The 17,922-nt window shown below is 44.9% G+C and overlaps 1 protein-coding gene across 8 annotated transcripts in view; it reads right to left on the bottom strand.

Annotated features, from left to right (window-relative positions):
• The window catches only part of RPH3AL (rabphilin 3A like (without C2 domains)), a 645,411-nt gene that overhangs the window by 453,314 nt on the left and 174,175 nt on the right, over positions 1 to 17,922 (bottom strand). For 7 of the 8 annotated variants that reach the window (XM_063953878.1, XM_063953877.1, XM_063953883.1 and 4 more), the window contains one exon: positions 12,987 to 13,143. The exons of the other annotated variant lie outside the window; for it this stretch is intronic. The gene's annotated coding sequence lies outside the window, so the exon portion shown is untranslated. The remainder of the gene's footprint in view (positions 1 to 12,986; positions 13,144 to 17,922) is intronic. 8 annotated transcript variants of the gene reach the window in all.

The following is a 17,922-nucleotide window of genomic DNA, read 5'->3' as shown; positions in this document are numbered from 1 at the left end:
CGAGACCTTTCCCAAATAAAACTTCACCTTTGTATGGCAAAACCTCCATATGCTTCTTTGAGTCGGCATCACCCGTCCATTGACGGGTCCACAGGGCTCGCCTAGCCGAAATCGCCATGGCGTTGGCTTTCGAACCCAGCAGCAACCCAGTCTCTTTGAGCGTCCCTCATATATAAGACTGCGTCTTTAATGTGGCCTAAGGTCAATAAAACAGTATCCCTATCTAGGGTATCAAGGTCAGCTGACAAGATATCTGTCCAAGCTGCAACCGCACTACACACCCATGCCGATGCTATTGCCGGTCTGAGCAAAGCGCCTGTATGCGCATAAATAGACTTTAAAGTAGTTTCCTGTCTGCGATCAGCAGGATCCTTGAGGGCAGCCGTGTCCGGAGACGGTAGCGCCACTTTCTTGGACAGGCGTGTTAAAGCCTTGTCCACCCTGGGTGAGGATTCCCAACGTACCCTGTCCTGTGCAGGGAAAGGATACGCCATAAGAATCCTCTTGGGAATCTGCAGTTTTTTATCTGGAGTTTCCCAAGCTTTTTCAAATAACTCGTTAAGCTCATGGTATGGGGGAAAGGTTACCTCAGGCTTCTTTTCCTTATACATGCGCACCCTCGTGTCAGGGACCGAGGGTTCATCTGTGAAATGCAAAACATCTTTTATTGCAACAATCATATAATGAATACTTTTTGCCACCCTTGGGTGTAACCTCGCTTCAACGTAGGTCGATACTGGAGTCAGAGTCCGTGTCGGTATCAGTGTCTGCTATTTGGGATAGGGGACGTTTTTGAGACCCAGAAGGGCCCGGTGACCCAGCCGAAGCCGTGGATTGACTCCCTGCTTTTTCCCTGGACTCTGCTTTGTCCAATCTCTTATGTAATAATGTCACATTTGCATTTAAAACATTCCACATGTCCATCAAATCATGAGTCGGCGTTGCCGACGGAGACACCACAATCATCTGCTCCACCTCCTCCTTAGCTGAGCCTTCCACATCAGACATGCCGACACACTCGTACCGACACCCCCACACACACAGGGATATAGTTATAAGGAGACAGTTCCCCAATAAGGCCCTTTGGGGAGACAGAGAGAGAGTATGCCAGCACACACCCAGCGCCAACTGACACTGGAAAATAAACTCCCAGATTATAGCGCTTTTATATTAATTACTGTGTTAATACACTCACTGCGCCTTACAAGTGCCCCCCCTTCTCTTTTCAGCCCTGTGTCACCGTGTTCAGTAGGGGAGAGACCGGGGAGCCAGCTTCTCTGCAGATCTCTGTGGAGAAAATGGCGCTGGTTAGTGCTGAGGGACCAAGCTCCGCCCCCTTCAGCGGCAAGCTTCGGTCCGCTCAAAGTATCTCAAAACTGGCGGGGGATTCAAAGAATTACTGCCTCTGCAGTGTCCAACCTAATAATGTCAGATATAGAGGTTTTGTTGCTGCCCAGGGCGCCCCCCCGGCGCCCCCTGCACCCATCAGTGCCCGCTAGTGTGTGTATTGTGTGGGAGCAATGGCGCACAGCGTTACTGCTGCGCGCTTACCTCAGTGAAGATCTGAAGTCTTCTGCCGCCTTGAAGTCTTCTTTTCTTCTTATACTCACCCGGCTTCTATCTTCCGGCTCTGCGAGGAGGACTGCGGCGCGGCTCTGGGATGAACAGTCAGGGGAGACCTGCGTTCCGACTCCCTCTGGAGCTAATGGTGTCCAGTAGCCTAAGAAGCAGAGCCTATCATTTAAGTAGGTCTGCTTCTCTCTCCTCAGTCCCACGATGCAGGGAGCCTGGTGCCAGCAGTGCTCCCTGAAAATAAAAAACCTAACAAAATTCTTCATCAGAGAAACTCAGGAGAGCTCCCCTGTAATGCACCCAATCTCCTCTGGGCACAGGATCTAACTGAGGTCTGGAGGAGGGGCATAGAGGGAGGAGCCAGTGCACACCCATTCTAAAGTTCTTTATAGTGCCCATATCTCCTGCGGAGCCTGTCTATACCCCATGGTCCTTACGGAGTCCCCAGCATCCTCCAGGACGTAAGAGAAATACGTATTAGAGTATATCTTGTGAATATCCCATATTATTATAAGACCTGACGCACCAAGCCCCCTCAGGTTATAGAATATAGGGATGGCAAGTTGAGTGAGAGACACGAAATGGAAACCACTCAGCAAGCTAATGCACACACATATAGTCACAGATGCACAATGCAGAGGTTATTACCAACAATAATACTGCACTGGACCAGCTGATATAGCTATGTAGTCAATAGATATAACACTGCACAGTAAGAACTGGATGTATATCACAGGGTAATTGTACTAGAAAACCCTGACTAAATGCACTCTCTCTTAACTAACACTGTCTAATAGGCAGGTAGAATACTTAAGTGTCATGTAAAGTCACAGCGCTGACAACCAGGCGGCTTTACACAGGAGATTTGCCCAAGCAGTCCCAGGAACAGTGTAGCTGAGAGAAATGACGCCCAGACACTGACAGGGAGTGAGGAAAAGACAGATATGCAGCTCCAGGGCGGGAACATCTGCGGGAAATGGTGCCCTGGGGCTGGGGGAGGGGCTCCAGGTCTAAGCCTTATCCCCCTGGCGGCAAAACCACCAGGTACTATGGGCTACTGTTAAAATGGCTTTAAGAAAAAACCTGACCTGCACCCATGCCCTGGTTATCTAGTGGGATCGCCTGTACTGCCACAGTGTCCACCGCCAGAGCGCGCGGCCCGCCTCCCACTGACCGCGCCAGATCGCGATAAAGTACGGGTCCCACAAGCGGGACCCACTCACCACCTCTCAAAGCGTGGCCACGTGCTCCCGGAGAGCCCCCGTCGTGTGTGCCTGACCATGGAAGAAAACCGGAGCCTCCAGCTGTAGTTACCCGGCAACCAGGGCTCGGGAGTGTACAGCGCTGCTGGGGAGAGATGGAATGTCAAAAGACATATGCACACTGCTGCCACCCTTGAAGTCTTCACTTTTCTTCTAAAAAGCTCTTCTCAGGGCTGCCCAGCGCAGCACCTCTGTTATGTGCCTGTTATCTGCGGCACCAACTACAAAACTGAGCTCCTGTGCAGGGAGGCGGGGTTATAGAGGAGGCGGCGCTATGCATTCTGGGAACAGTCAAAGCTTTTCAGCCTGTTGGTGCCTCAGATCAAGATCCTACTCTACACCCCTATGTCTTTCCTTGTGGAGCCCAGTGTACCCCGCAGCAGAAATACCGGCGGAATCCCGACAGCCGGTGAAATACCGCCAGATGGAACCCAGACCTCCGCTGGGTATTCCCACTAGGTTGGTGGGTCCATGCAACCTACCAAGTGGGAATATAACCTGTGGTGAGCGATGTGAGCCACCGGGACTGAAGCGTGGTGAGCGAAGCGAGCCCACGAGAGAACTCGATTCCAACAGACAGGATGCCGCTGTCGGTATGCTGATAGCCGTCATCCCGACTGTCAGTAAAACTTATTACGATTCCATGTAGAGCAGGGGAAAGTAACCGGTGGCACTCCAGCTGCTGTGGGACTACACATGCCAGCATGCCCTGCCACAGATTTGGTGTTAGGGCATGCTAGCATGTGTAGTTCCACAGCAGCTAGACTTCCACCGGTTGCTTACTGAGGTAAGGAGACAGCGCATGTACAGTACACACTGCTCATATCATGTCACCTATACAGATTCCCCAAAATGTCAAACAGAGAACTTTGCACTGACTAAATGCTCACCCATTATGCAGTGCACTGGAAATTATTGAACCTTCAACACTGCACTAAATCCCATCCCGGTAGATCCCTTTCATAGTTGTAATAAATAAATGAGAAGCAAAGCACGTAGACCTGCCCATAGTACGCTAGTTACACTGAGTGCAGTTACCTATACTTTTAATGTTTTCACTTTGACATTTTAAGATCATCAGAATGTTGACAGTCAAAATATAGGCAAGTCTGTATTTTGACGGTCAACAGTTTGACAACATTGACATTTTGATACATTGACTATTTGAACATTACTATTCTGACTGCAGCTGTGTGCAGTTACCTTGATTTTGAATGTCAACATTTTGACCATGTGTATATGCAAAAGCATCTCACTGGTGAGATCGCCTCTGCCTGACTGACAGGCAGAGGCGGTCGCAGGGTGGGAGGGGGCGTGCCAGCGGCGTTTGAACGCCATTGGGTGGGTGCAGTCCGGACAACACAGGTGTGTCCAGAACTTTCCTGGAGCGAACCGCGGCGGCTGTGTGATGTCACACGTACCCGCTGCGACCCAAAACATGGCGGGTACCGCATGCCTCCGCAGCTAGGCTGCGTAGGCAGGGAGCTACTCATCGGGTGAAAAAGCATCGCCATCGAACGGAGTTTGAGAACCACTGGTATAGAGCACCCTTTCTTCCTTTGGTGAAGACCAGTCAGCAGTCATAGTTTGCTTTCTAAGACACTTTCTGGCCAGCTATATTATTCTGTGTAACATGATGCCTCACTCCAAGCCTCATATGATTTTCAGATTAGGTATGATATGTCGACATTCACCATGGGGACACTGATGACATGTCGATATAATACAATGTCAGTGTATAATCCCTAGTAGCCAAGTAGTCACTTTTCTGGTACAGGTGAACACGGCATGTCTAGTGGTTGCTTCTCTGTCCCAGTTGTCACGTAACCATAAGTTCTGGGACTCATCTGATGCACCAGCATTCCAATAAATACAGTCCGCCTAACCGAAATCCTACCCCTAACCCTCCCTTCTAGTGCCTAAATCCTATTTTCCCTCCCTGCAGCCTAACCCTAATGCTGACATTCTGACAATGTTGGCAATTCACGTTGAAATTCTAAAAATGTTGACATATTGACCTAATGACTACATCCCACTCTATGCTATACTATACACAAACAATACCTTTGCTAGCATGAGAAACATACATGGGGGCCCTATTTATCAAGCTTTACATCATACAGAAATGAATTCTTAACACATTTTAAGGCAAATCTAAATGTTGGAGCATTTTATCAACAACACAGGATTCTGTATATCAAAGACATCTCCTGCACTGTGGAAACTGACACAGAATATACAGTCCCCTTAATTCTCAGTGGGGTATGTGAAGCTGAACGATTTATATAGCTTGTCTCCTTTTGGTAATGGCATCTGAATACAGTATCAGGTCTATCCTATGGATAAAGCTCCCCCACCAAGGGATTTACTGGTCACTTTCTGGCAGGCTGGATGCTGATCTTCTTCCTTTAAATAATGTGTCTAGTTGCACACATGCATAATAAACTGGGTCTTTTTGCCACTGTTATAATCAAGCGGCAAAATACCCTTCATAACATTCAGCAATATGGACCAACAGCATAATACAGTTCCTCTTATTCTGCATATTATATTTAATGTTCATTATGCTTTCTTTTTCTCTAGGCCTATCTGGAATACTGTAGCTGCCAAGATTTGATCTACTGTACAAGAGTAAAGCAATTACAACTCTTCACCACCTCGTGTCCTTTGGGCTTTTAGTGTCAGTGGCTTCACCTGTACAGAGTGAGACAAGCTGATGTACCCCCTACTTCAGCAGCACAAACCAATGCACCTATACCAACTGCCGATCTAAGGAAGCAGAAACCTACAGTAAGTGACTGGACGTTTACTTCACGGTGTAACACTGTTCTAGAGTTTATATTAGTATTTATTGATGTGAATTGTAGTCCACTTAGATAACATGGAGTCTAATATTCATTTGATATACTGATGCATACCTCCCAACATTCAGAGTTTTGATATCAGGATGGGGCACTACTGTGACATGCTAGGGGTGTGACCAAATCATAGAGAATATCTCCCAATCCCTTTGCAAAATCTGTCGGAATAATCCAATCACGGTACAGTGGACAGTACTCAAATCAGCAAATTGCAACATTGAGAAGTATGTGACATAACAACCAAAATGCACCTGGAAATTTTAGTGTTGGCAACTACATATGAACTTTCTATGACCTTTCACATTACCAGCTGACATGGAAGAGCGCCAAACATCCTTCTGCCACCAGCACATATTTTATTTACTTGCCCACTCATTTTTTAAATAGGTATGCTTGGTAATGTGTCTGAGGTTTTGTGACATATAAATGAGGTTCTGTGCAACAAAACCATTATCATCACATTATTAGAACTGCTTCAAGGATAGGGCTGGTGCTATCAGCCGGCCCCCAAGCCTACATGCAAACGCCCAGTTCCACTCAGTTATGGAATTGTACATTTTCTTATTCCTAGAGTGTCAACACTGTACATCATTAATTTAGACTAAATTCAGCGAGGAACTCTCAAAGTAACTGCAGGCTATGCTTAGATGTGTGTATGCATAATTATGTCTGGATCAGAAGTATGTGTTGCACCAGCCCTATCCTTGGTGCAAGTTTGAACAGGTAATGCATACAATTCAGCATACGGTCGAATATGTGCATTTAGTTCTATGAACACATTGCAGTAGCAATTACAGCTGAATTATGTTTCAGCCTCACTGTGTTCATACAATATGTTATTTTCACTGTATAGTTTTCCAGTATCAAGCATTCCTGCTATAATGTAGGCTGTGACATTCCCAATTTCTCTCTTTTAAATGGATGTGTATAAATAAATGTATTGAAAGTATGATTATGGCCTGAACCAATATAGAACATCCCTTTAACTATTCTGGATTTGACTCAGCTAAGAAGATAATGGCCCTCATTCCGAGTTGTTCGCTCGGTATTTTTCATCGCATCGCAATGAAAATCCGCTTAGTACGCATGCGCAATGTTCGCACTGCGACTGCGCCAAGTAACTTTGCTATGTTGAAAGTATTTTTACTCACGGCTTTTTCATCGCTCCGGCGATCGTAATGTGATTGACAGGAAATGGGTGTTACTGGGCGGAAACACGGCGTTTCAGGGGCGTGTGGCTGAAAACGCTACCGTTTCCGGAAAAAACGCAGGAGTGGCCGGAGAAACGGTGGGAGTGCCTGGGCGAACGCTGGGTGTGTTTGTGACGTCAAACAGGAACGACAAGCACTGAACTGATCGCACAGGCAGAGTAAGTCTGAAGCTACTCTGAAACTGCTAAGTAGTTAGTAATCGCAATATTGCGAATACATCGGTCGCAATTTTAAGAAGCTAAGATTCACTCCCAGTAGGCGGCGGCTTAGCGTGTGTAACTCTGCTAAATTCGCCTTGCGACCGATCAACTCGGAATGAGGGCCAATGATTTTACTTCAGGTGGGTGCATTTATCAATCTGCAACGATCAGGATGTTTTTCTATTTTATTTAATTTTTTTGGGCAGACGATCTTATTCTGTTTCAAATAAAAAAGAACCAGTTGAAGCAGGTATGGTTTACGTTACTATTCACCGAGTTTGTCTCTGTAGATATAAATGTACCGTAAGTCTTATCCTTTGATGTATAGTGCAAAGTGAGAAGTAGCCCTAACCACTACATGGTTCAGCACGCACAGTGGAACTGAAAATCCAGACTTATGCTGCTTTCACATCGCAAACCCTGCTTTGAAACGGTTCTTTAAACGGTTCTTAAAACGGGTCTGAGCAGTTAAACCACCTTCACATCGCATGTTGTAACTGGTATATTACCGTTTCATTACCTTTCACACTGAACTCGTTTCTCCCATAGAAAACAGTGGTTGTCATTTTAAATGGACTTTTCTGGCCCACACATTATTAATAATTATTAATTAATTATTAATAATTCGGCTAGTCGTACGATGGAACCCAGCAGCTTCAAGCATCTTTACCATGTTTTTGTAGATTACTGCATCCTTCACTGTCCCAGTGATTTGTCTAGCAATTTCTTCATCCCCTCTCATCCTAAGCAGCTCCCTAACCTCCTCATCACTCCAATTTGCCATTTAAACTGTATTCTGTATAAAAAAAAAATGCTTCTTCACTCTCATGTGTTTCTTCCAGTTTATTTCCTGCTTCTGCCTGGTGACATCACGCATGGAGACAGCCTATCACCTTCTGTGGTTTGGAAATACCATTTCTGAGCCTTTCACATTGCACAATGAAACGGATCTGAACAGTGTAGGACCCTGCTTTTCAACCGTTTTAAAATACCAGTAATCTGTAACCAGTAAATTCAAAGTGGCGCTTTCACACCACAGCTAGAACCGTTTTGGAAGGCTTAAAAAAATGGCAATTTACCGGGTTATAGCTGCGGTGTGAAAGGGGTATTAATGGTTATACAAATACATACTACCCATCTGTCCCAATTTTCGCGGGACAGTTCAGTTTTTTTCTGGGATTGTCCTGCTGTCCCGCCCGTGTAAAGCAGTGCCCGTGGTGGTGGTGGTGGTGGTGTGGGGGTAGGCAGTGGAAGGCTTCCTGTCACTTGCTGCTCTCCTCTGGGGGCATGGCCAGCTGTTCACAGAGCACTGGGCATGCCCCCCACAGTGACAAAAACATTGAGGCATTCCCGTGAAGCTATGCTACCTTTTCTTGAGGCCATGCCCCTTTTCGGGCATGCGCACCCTCGGCGCATTAAGTTGGGACTTTTAAATATTGTGAGCAAGCCCACTCCTGCAAATGCCCTTCTCAGCATTAACGGGGTATTTTTTGTACAAATTAGCCCAATGTCCTGCTGCGCATGCGCCGCCACTGCCAGCATTGCCGCCGGGTCGACCCCCCACCAGTTATTTTTTTTTTTTAATCTGTGATCAGCTTGTGTGTCTATCGGACATACAGAGCTGATCACCGGAGCCGTGTCCCTGCACAGCTCTCTCTCCAGGGGGCAGGGAAAGCTGTGCTGAAGTAGGGATCTAACTGTGAGCACTGTGATAACACCAGCTGAAGCTGGCATAATTATCATAGGGCTCATTGTGGGGTTTTGTTTTTTTTACAAATTTTTTTTTAGTAAATTTGCCCAGATCGCATTTCCATATAGGGAATGCGATAGGATTGCAAAAAAAAAAAAAAAAAAGTGAATTAAAGGATGTGGAGCAGTTTTTCACGAAAACTGCTGCAAAAGCCCTTTATTACATTTGAGTGATACTAAAATAATGTGAAAAGGATGTGAAAACCAGCTCTGTTTTAAAGGCCCATGGGATCTGCCTGAGAGGAGCTGGCTGGGTGAGGAAGTGACTCTGCTCCCCCTACGTTCAGCCAGCACAGGCCAAATGTAAATATAGTGAGGCTGCAGCACCAAAGCTCCTCCATCTCCAGTCGCAAACGCTGGATTTCTAGATGGGGGGTTTACAAATACAATCCACAGTCTCCTACTCTGCGGAACACTGGAGAAAATGCGAGAGTCGTGGAGAGGGGTAGAAGAACCTAGTAACAACCCTGGACATTAATGTAAACATTGGTCTTTTTATACACTGGATATAGTAAGGAATACAGTATTAATATTTAACACTATAGATGGTCTATAGTACAGGCTGAATTAAACATATTTAAATAATATATAAGTGATCAGGAAAAGGTTAATCATCATACCATAATAAATAAATACATACATACATAAATACACAAACATAATAGAACCAGTACTGCACATCTTCCACCTCACGGTAAGGCTCCTGTCTCTTCTTCCTGGTAGTTACTCTCTGGTCCAGTGCACTGATTGAGGACTCAGATCCACACAGACAACAAACTTGGTAGAAAAAGCTTCTACCACTGGGCATGTACAGTAGCTCCGCTCTGTCCCTTAAACGGCATGATGTTGCTACAGCTCTAGTAATTGTATGATATACTATTGCTATTGTCATATTTTGAGGCACTTGCCAAGAGGAGGGGGGTTTCCGGGCAACCAGACACCCCCGTGCGTTTGCCTATGATCTTGAGGATAACATCAGTCATTTGCGCGAAGGGGAGGGGTTTCCAGGTACTCGGAACCCCCCCCGTGTTCACATATGGTTCGGAGGTATGCAAATATGCCCCTAATAGGTGTTGCATATTCATGTATAGGATTTATTAGAAAAAAATGTAACAGATATACACACTATCAGGTTTCCAGAACACTTGGATATGGGATCTACAATACTGGATTACAGTACTACTGTTTACAACTATTTTGGGGGCTTTACAGTCAAGTATGCTGATTGTTGCTGATAGACCAGTACTTGTAATCCTTTGGAGCTTTGCAGACCTGCCGGGCTACAATTTTACTGCTTTTTTTTTTTCTTGGAGAAAGATATCTGCAAATATCATGCATCTAAACTAGGAGACCCACGTTATTGCCATAGGGTGGGGCAGACGATGCCTTGCATACTGCCCGTTTTCTGTGTGGGTTGTGGCAGCAGTCATCTGCAGATCTGGACACTGTAGGTATTCTAGCAGGTAGCCCTGGGAGTTGTCAGAGTCTATCCTGCGTGTACTCCACCCTCCCCTTGTCCTGTACTGTGGGTCTTCTGGGTCATGCCGGTGGTTGATGGTGTCGCAGGCGATCCAATGCTACATCCTAGGGCACAGTTCGAGTCACTAATTCAAGCAAGAGGCATGACGCCTTCTGCTGCATTAACATATTAGTGCTGCTGCCTTTATGTAAGCAGCAGCGATAGTTACTCCAACCACATTTGAATCAGGCCCTGTGTACCTTGGGGCTGAGTTCGATTTATTCGCAATTGACTTCTGTTTTCAGGCCTGTGCATGCGCTGGAGACACTTTGTGCACGTCTTGCAATGGTGTTGTGGCTCCGGACACAGTGCCCTGTTAGCCAAAGCCTAATTGACAGGCGGCAGGTGTTTTGCAGAGGTGATGGGGAGCATTCCAAAAAATGGGGACATCCTCAGACGCAGTTTCACGGCTCCGGCAGCGTAGTTTTGCTGGGCATAAGTTTTGCTGCAACCTTCTTCTTCGGACACAAACAGTGGATCAGAGAAGTAGTAGGCGCCTTTTTAAACAAGATCTTTTCATGCCTGCAAAATTGAATAAAATGCTCAACTATGTGAACATTGACATTACATGCGTGTGATTCTGAAGCAGATCCAGTAGTTACTGTTGTCTTGCCCTAGTTACCAAAAATGTAGTTCTCTGGAGCTTGTCCCGATAATTCAAACCATCGTCAGATAGCAATAGCCGCTCTATGCATTATCATCAACTTGACCTTCTCAACCTTCGCTGGCAGCCTCCATGCTCCTCTCATCCTGTACACCACTTTTGTTGAATTGGAAGAAAAAAATCTTTCCTTATTGTCACTATATGCAACAATAAAAAAAATAATTAAATCTCTCACTAGTGTGGTGCCTTGGGGTTGGGCTGGCCCAGGGGTGTCCAACACACTGGAATTAAGCAATTAGAATGTTAGGTACCTGGAAAAGGTGGGTAGGCCCTTACTTTTGGCCAAAATTATGCATAGAACCTCACTTTTACTTGATGTTAAATTGCAAAATGTATTACAATATTTCTGTGTGTGGAACTACAAGTCTCATCACGGTAGCACCTCTCATTATGTTTAGTTAGGGTGGGCAGTCTCCCCCTCCCCCTCTATATAAGATAAGTACTTCTCATCACATATAAAGCAATTAACAACAATAGCCTTACCAACTTGTGTCCAAATATCTCCTATGCAATGTGGTAGATTGTTCCATACACAGTATACATAATCTCATCATATAAAGAGTAACAGTAAGACGTGGCAGAGGTGGGGCAGGGTGAATTGATGTGGCAGAGCGCCGGGGACAGGGGAGCGCCGTGCTAGGGCTGGAGGTGTTCAGGAGGATGACCTCTGTTTTGTGTGGTGTTCAGAAGGATGCTATCCATATTATGTGTCAGTCACAAGGATGCAGGTAATGTATTTTTTATTATTTAGTTATTTAGATGGGTTCAGTATGATTTCCCAGGATGCCGGCAGTCAGTATTCCGACAGCGGCATCCCATCCATCAGAATCCCGACAGACCCCTGTAAACTACCCTAATCCTCTGCTGCCCCCCACCCTTACCCTCTGTTGTGGGTGCCTAAACCTAACTTTCCCCGGTAGTGCCTAACCCTAACACTCCCAGGTGGTGCCTAACCCTAACCCTCCCTTCCCCGCTGCCTAAACCTAACCCTCCCCACTTGTGGCCTAACCCTAACCCTCCCGTGTGCCTTGCACCCTAAATCCCCTTCTCTTATCTAAACCTAGATCCCCCTTCCCCCACGCGGAAGGACGCTAGCGCGTCCTGCTGTCAGGACGATCGGGATGCCGGCTGTTGGTAATGTGATGCCGGTATCCTGTATGGCGTTGCTATCTAGATGCCGGGATTGCGGCTTTCTTCAGGATCCCGGCGTTGGTATATCGAACCGCCGGGATCCCGTCCGTCAAGAAGCTAACTGCTTCCGATTTGGATAGCACACATATTCTACAACACTTTACCAAGAATATTGCCCATTACCATCAGTTCCTGCATCACTGCAGCTTGCAATCTATATTCCCTACCGCATGCACACTTTACACACTAGGGTTAATTAACCTACCAATATATTTTTGATTGAGGGTGGAAACCAGAGCACCCAGAGGAAACCCACACAAGTACAGGGAGAATATACAAACTCCACATAGTTAAAACCCTGGTGGGAATACTGCTCTGGATGTTGTTTTTGATTATATTTCTGATTATATATTTGCTATATATAATTAACCACAGACATATCTATGGTTGTCACAGTCGCAACGCCCATACAACTATGCTTGCAAATTCATTGAATAAGTGGGCCTACTTCTTAGCTTTGTCCACATCTCAGTCTAAAATGTGCCAGACCTCCCACTCCCCTTTTAATTGTAAATACAGTCTTAGCAGGTCTAAAATTGTAAGACACAATGTTAATCAGGGGATAACAACTCACAGATAATTTAAAAAATTAAATTAAAAAAAAAGAGTGGAAATAAAATTAACTCCAGCTCAACAGAATGATTAAATAAAACCATTGAAAACAAACACTTTATTATGTCCTAATAAACCTAGTCCGCTCACTTAAAAAAGCTTATTAAACAAACAAGCGCGTATTGAAGAAAAACAAAACACTTACCTAGTAAATTTTGACAACCAGTTCTGGAAGTGTTCCACCTTCTTCAGAAGCCAGTACAAAGTTAAAGTGAGATAGACCATAGCTGAAACATTTTAATGTCCTGCTTTTGCATTCAGATCTTGCTACAAGGTGGAGTTATTGCTGTGTAAATCCACGCCTAAAAAGAGAAAAAGAACCTCCTCACTCAAAAAATCTGTGAGCAGAAAAATCACGTGGCTCTATTGTTCCACAAACATCCTGTTACAACTTCAGAAGTGTGCACTGGTTAAAGGTGCCCTGAATACAAACACACAGGATCCCTGGGAAATATGCTATTAGCCTTGTACAGAATGAAAGAACCATGCAGCGTGACTGAAATATTCTACTCTCACTGTAAATACTCAAAATGCATGAGAAATCTTAGACTAAAATAACCCCAGTTTTAAAGTGAAAAGTATCAGAATAGAATATTACTACATTGTTTATGTATACATTTAAAAATGTACATATATAATAAAAAATCTTTTTAATTAGAAATTACTTTAATCAGTGTATTAAGTAGAGGAGCTAGTAAAAAAGGTACAATATACCTGTACATAGCAATATACAGTAACCGAGTAAGATGCCAGTAAGTTTGGCAATATACTGTACCTAAAAGGAAGGTCTGGTGCCAAACAAAACATGAAAAAGCAGTTTCCCTGGCAGCCAAAGTTTATTTGACTTTAAATAACGATGAGTAAACTGAAGTAACCTGCACCATATTAATTTGTTATAACTACTGCTCAAAGCCACTGTTTGCCATGACTAGATTACAATTGTAAACGGTCACAAGTAAAAATAAATTGATGAACTTGTATAGACATCCGATATAGCGCCATAATTATGAAGTACCTCACAGCACCTACTGTGGCAAAAATGGATATTTTTGCTAGAGTGAAAAATCTATTCATATGTATCAGAGGCTACCGCAAGCCGTCTCTATCACGGAGTACACAGACAGTAGCCGTCACCGGTGGTCTCTGGCGATAGTTTCACCATGCAAAGGCCGGAGTTGCCTATGTTGTACTACATAATTATCATCTCAGCATACTAAACTTTATTTCTTAAATGAAAATATAAACAAAAAATATAGAAATTTTTCTATTTTTAACAAATATCTTCCAGTACATGCTTTCAGTTCCACTGTACATGAGCCGATGCTTCCAGGACTGGATGGCAAAGGGGTTGAGTCCCCTTACTGCTGCCAAACGGTATATGCAATTGTGGTCGAATTGCCGCAAATGTCGAAAAACGGGGCATTTTCAACAAAAAAAAACCTGTTGAATTGGATTCGACAATGCAATACAGTACTTTTCTCCAAAAAAACTGCAGTTTCAGATTCGACTTTCTGCAATTCGACATTTGTCAAATTCGACATGTCTGCAATGGTAAAAATGCGGCTTTTCGACAAAACTATATTCAATTGAAGAATGTCGATTCGATAACAGTGCTTTTCGACAGTCATTTCGTCAATTTCATTCCGCCTCATTTTGCTGTCGTGATCTAATAAAAAAAAATGTAAAAATGTTTTTTGTTTTTTTTTGATTGCTAATAGCATATCTATTTATATTAGAAGGGATTATCTACTTGGTTTGTCTATTTATGAGCCACAAGAATTATTTAATAGATTTTTTAAAAGAATATATTTTTTTTTTACCGACTAAAATAATATGGAGAGATCAGTGCATGTTTTTCAGTGGGAAGGGGTGGGAATGGGTTAAAATTTCAGGGGGGAAAAATGCGTGGGGTCCCCCCTCCTAAGCATAACCAGCCTCGGGCTCTTTGAGCCGGTCCTGGTTGTAAAAATACAGGGGGGAAAATGACAGGGGATCCCCCACATTTTAACAACCAGCACTGGGCTCTGCGCCTGGTCCTGGTGCCAAAAATACGGGGGACAAAACACGTAGGGGTCCCCCGTATTTTTCACACCAGCACCGGGCTCCACTAGTCAGAGAGATCATGCCACAGCTAGGGGACACTTTTATATAGGTCCCTGCGGCCCTGCCATTAAATCACTAACTAGTCACCCCTGGCCAGGGTACCCGGGAGGAGTGCGGACCCCTTAAATCAAGGGTACCCCCCCCCCTCCAGCCACCCAAGGGCCAGGGGTGAAGCCCGAGGCTGTCCCCACCATCCAAGGGCGGCGGATGGGGGGCTGATAGTCTTGTGTCAAAAAAATATATATTGTTTTTTTGTAGCAGAACTACAAGTCCCAGCAAGCTTCCTCTGCAAGCTGGTACTTGGAGAACCACAAGTACCAGCATGCAGGAGAAAAACGGGCCCGCTCGTACCTGTAGTTCTACTACAAAAAAATACCCAAATAAAAATAGTACACACACACCATGACAGTATAACTTTATTACGTACATGCAGACCAACATACACACATACTTACCTATGTGGACACGAAGTGTCGGTCCCCTTCTCCACGTAGAATCCACGGGGTAGCTGTACATAAAATTATACTCACAACAATCCAGTGTAGATCGGTCCTCTTCTTTGTTTGTAATCCATGTACTCGGCAAAATAAAAAAACGACAAACACGATCCACGCACTGAAAGGGGTCCCATGTTTACCCACATAACCTCGCGGTCAACCGCTGACCGCAAAGTTCCCACCATTGGATATAATGGAGCGCTTATGCGCTACATTGTATCTCGAGTGCGCCGCCTGACAGTTCAGACGCGCACAGCCATTCAGGAGAGTGCCATGACGTGGCGCTCCCTGATTGGCTGAAGGGACCCTCTTTGACAGCAGTCATGGGGGGTCCCGGCAGTCGGGAAAAGAGGTCCCATGTGTAAACATGGGACCCCTTTCAGTGTGTGGATCGTGTTTGTGTCGTTTTTTTATTTTACCAAGTACGTGGATTACAAGCAAAGAAGAGGACCGATCTACACTGGATTGTTGTGAGTATAATTTTATTTACAGGTACCCCGTGGATTCTACATGGAAAAGGGGACCGACACTTCGTGTCAACATAGGTAAGTATGTGTGTATGTTGGTGTGCATGTATGTAATAAAGTTATATTGTCACGGTGTGTGTGTACTATTTTTATTTGGGGTTTTTTTGTAGTAGAACTACAGGTACCAGCGGGCCCGTTTTTCCCCTGCATGCTGGTACTTGTGGTTCTCCAAGTACCAGCTTGCGGGGAAGCTTGCTGGGACTTGTAGTTCTGCTACAAAAAACTATTTTTTTTTTTTACACAACGCTATCAGCCCCCCATCAACCGCCCTTGGATGGAGGGGACAGCCTTGGGCTTCACCCCTGGCCCTTGGGTGGCGGGAGGGGGGGGGGGCTCCTTGATTTAAGGGGTCCCCACTCCTCTAGGGGTGATTAGTTAGTGATTTAATGCCAGGGCCGCAGGGACCTATATAAAAGTGTCCCCCAGCTGTGGCATTATCACTCTGACTAGTGGAGCCCGGTGCTGGTGTGAAAAATACGGGGACCCCTACGTGTTTTGTCCCCCGTATTTTTGGCACCAGGACCAGGCGCAGAACCTGGTGCTGGTTGTTAAAATACGTGGAATCCCCTGTCATTTTCCCCCCTGTATTTTTACAACCAGGACCGGCTCAAAGAGCCCGAGGCTGGTTATGCTTAGGAGGGGGGACCCCACGCATTTTATTTCAAGATTATTGAACACTTTTGTGCCATCCAAGAAGTCGAATCCAGGATGCACACTATTCGTCAATTGGTCCGTTTTTCGACAGCGGGACTGTCGAATCAGTTTTTTATTGAATATGTCAAATTCGGGTCCCGGCGGTCGGGATTCGACTGTCGAATTGTGTCGAATCCAAAAACGGTCGAATTCCTGCCGGAGTTCGACCACAATTGCATATACCCCATGGTTGGGGAACTTAACAGTAGTTGTTTTGCAAACTATATAAAAGACAGTGGTACCCAAACTCGTCCTTAAAGCACACTAGTAGTCCAGGTTTTAGGAAAATCCATGTTTGAGCACAGTTGACCTAATTAGTACTTCAATCAATTTGATTTAACAATCTGTGCTCAACCATAGATATCTGTTAGGGTGCCTTGAGGACCGAGTTTGGGAACTACTGCCATAGGGAAACTGTGATACCATCAGGTACAGTATTCCACTGTTTCCCAAACATGATGCTCATGGCCCACCCACAGTGCAGATATTAAGGCTATCCCTGGTTACCGCTTAACGGACAAATTTTTTTTTTACAAAAAACGCCCAGAAATTATCGTTATTAGCATGAGTGAATTAAGTGAAGAACATGTTTTAGCCTTATCCAAAATGATTTTATTTAAAAAAAAGAAAGAAAAAACTTCTTTTTGTTGATATTTGTAAAAAATCAGTTTTTCAATCAAAAGAACATCGGATTGGCACCATCGGAAACATTGCGACTTTCATTTTATTAGCGGCAGCCACCAGGTACACACACTAGGGGGGTAGTTTACATGGTATCCGGACTCTGGGTCGACGCCAATTAGGTCGACACCCATTCGGTCGACACCCATTCGTCGTCAGTGGATAAGTCGACATTAGAAATAGGTCGACATGGCCATTCGGTCGACATGAACAAGGTCGACATGCAAAAAGGCCGACATGAGTTTTCCACATTTATTTTTTTTGTTGGACTTTTTCATATTTACAATCCACGTGGACTACTATTGGGAACGATAACCTTGCCCGCAGCACTAATTTTGGTTCCCGGTCACTTGACGGAGAAAACGGCACAATTTTTTTTTTAAACTGATGTCGACCTTTTTTTCATGTCGACCTCATGTCAGCCTAATGGCCGTGTCAACCTATTTCTAGTGTCGACCTAGCCATTGTCGACCAATGGGTGTTGACCTAATGGGTATCGACCCTGTGTCCCATACCCGTTTACGTTTTCCCAGCAGCTGCTAATGTCTGCAGCCACTGGGTGGAGGGTCCTGCCATACTG

This window comes from Pseudophryne corroboree, chromosome 2, assembly GCF_028390025.1.
Source record: "Pseudophryne corroboree isolate aPseCor3 chromosome 2, aPseCor3.hap2, whole genome shotgun sequence".
Lineage (NCBI taxonomy): Eukaryota > Metazoa > Chordata > Amphibia > Anura > Myobatrachidae > Pseudophryne > Pseudophryne corroboree.
Note: the sequence above shows the minus strand (reverse complement) of the source record. Positions and strands in the feature narration are given on the sequence as shown.